General features: G+C 41.1%; 1 non-coding gene across 1 annotated transcript; it reads left to right on the forward strand.

Moving 5' to 3' along the window:
- The first annotated feature begins 1128 nt into the window (after window positions 1-1128).
- LOC116193369 lies at window positions 1129-1235 on the forward strand. Its single transcript, XR_004154278.1, has one exon. It is a non-coding gene; the product is annotated as a small nucleolar RNA R71 (small nucleolar RNA).
- The last annotated feature ends 1018 nt before the right edge of the window (window positions 1236-2253 follow it).

The following is a 2253-nucleotide window of genomic DNA, read 5'->3' on the forward strand; positions in this document are numbered from 1 at the left end:
CTTTGTTTGCGTGGTAAGTTAGGCAAGTCCTTTTGGAGAATCATAGAACACTCTCCTGTAAGCATCACAGGCTCACTCCCATCAAACTTCCTCTTTTTAGTGAGCAGATCCTTCATGAATCTAGCATATGAAGGCATCTGCTGGAGTGCTTCTGCAAATGGAATGTTGATTTGCAGCTTTTTAAAGACATCTAGGAATTTAGCAAATTGGGCGTCCAGCTGTTGTTGCTTCAATCTTCCTGGAAAAGGGACAGGAGGAACATACGGTTTCACCCCTAGTGACTTCTGCCTTGGTTCCTACACCTTTTGCTTACCTTTTTCTTTCTCCGGACTCTCCTCCTGAGTTTGAGCTTTTCTATTGACTGTGTCCAATTCCTTGCCACTCCTCAGCATTATAACATTGACACCCTTGGGGTTCTCTTCAGTGTTACTGGATAAAGACCCTGATGGTCTATTACTCAATTGTTGAGAAATCTGACTAATCTGACCCTCTAGGTTTCGAATAGTGGCTTGTTGATTCTGTAGCATGGTGTCAGTCTTTTGCATATAGCTCAACATGAGCTCTTCCATTCTCGACTGACTCTGTTGAGGTGGAGCATTCTGAGCAGGGCCTTGCTTCTGGAATCCAGGTGGCGGTTTAAGTACATTATTCTCATTCCTCCATGAGAAATTAGGATGATTACGCCACCCTGGATTGTAAGTATTCGAATAAGGCCCTTGATTACTCCGTTGGAAGTTGTTGACAAAGTTCACTTGTTCTCCATTGGGTGAAGCTGAGGGATTTCCAGACATGCATTCAAGAGTCGAATGTGGTCCTGAACACAACTCACAAAAAGCAACCTGATTAGTATTAAAAGAATGTGCTGAGGTGAGTTTACTTACCTGGGTAGTGAGAGCTGAAATCTGGGTTGTCAAATTAGCAATAGTGTCCATGTCATTGACTGATGCCACTCTTGATTTGCTTCTCTCATTCTGCCAATTATGTGTACTGGAGGCCATCTCTTCTATCAAAGCACTTACTTCATCATAATTCTTACCTATCAGTGCGCCTCCTGCTGCAGCATCTACTAGAGACCTCAATGTATCATCCAGGCTAAGATAGAAGACCTCAATTAGGAGATTATCTGGCAATCCGTGATGTGGGCACTTTCTGATTGCCTCCTTGAATCTCTCCCATGCCTCATAAAGTGATTCACCATTGAACTTGGTGAAGTTAGTGATTTCGTTCCTCAATCTTGCAGTCCTAGCTGGTGGGAAAAATCTCCTGAGAAACTTAGATGAAAGGTCGGCCCAGGTGGTGATGGACTCTTGTGGCAGTGAATTGAACCAGGCTCTCGCTTTATCCCTAAGTGAGAAAGGAAAAAGCTGTAATCTAATAACATCATCAGTGACATTATTCATCTTTACCGTGTTACAGTATTGGAGGAATCCTGCAATATGCTCATCAGGACTCTCGTTGGGATATCCTCCAAACTGATTTGATTGAACCATCTGGATGAGTGCTGGCTTCAGTTCAAAGTTATTAGCTGGAATAGTGGGCCTTCTGATCGCAGAACCCATAATAGTAGGTACTGCATAGTCTCGAAGTGCTCTGGCAGCACCCTGTATTTGGCGATTGATGTCATCATCTGCCATCTCAACTACTTGCAATTCTTCCCTTCTTCTGTTCTCTCTTCTCAACCGATGCAAGGTGTGCTCTATCTCAAGATCTAATGGTAGAAGTTCAGCACTTCTACTCCTGCGCATAGAATACCTGCAAAGAGAACAAGAAATAAACACACAGTAAAGTGCGCCTAAATTAACAATAGAACTAAAGGTGGTCTAATATTAGGTTAATCCCCGGCAACGGCGCCAAAAACTTGATCCATTGCAAATATATATAAAAATAAGCACTAATTCTACCAGCAAGTATACTGGGTCAGATCAAGTAATATAGTGATGAATAGAGTGTTGATCCCACGATGATTAATTAAGTACTAAACCTATATTAGATTCTATTATTATCTAAGCAATCAAATTGAGAGAATTAACTAATTAACTACTAATCAACCTAAATCGTCACAAAGAGCAGAAAGAGAATTGTATGAAAATATATCAATTGAAACTGGGAAAAACAGAATCCACCCTAGTTTCACTAATCAGATTGCCATCATGTTCTATAGATTGATAGCTATGTGGTTATTCAAGTGAGTTTATCAAGCCTTTAAAATTAAAGTCTTAAACCTCTAATTAATCAATCAGCTCCCGCATCTCT

Source organism: Punica granatum, chromosome 1 (assembly GCF_007655135.1).
Source record: "Punica granatum isolate Tunisia-2019 chromosome 1, ASM765513v2, whole genome shotgun sequence".
NCBI classification, from domain to species: Eukaryota; Viridiplantae; Streptophyta; class Magnoliopsida; order Myrtales; family Lythraceae; genus Punica; species Punica granatum.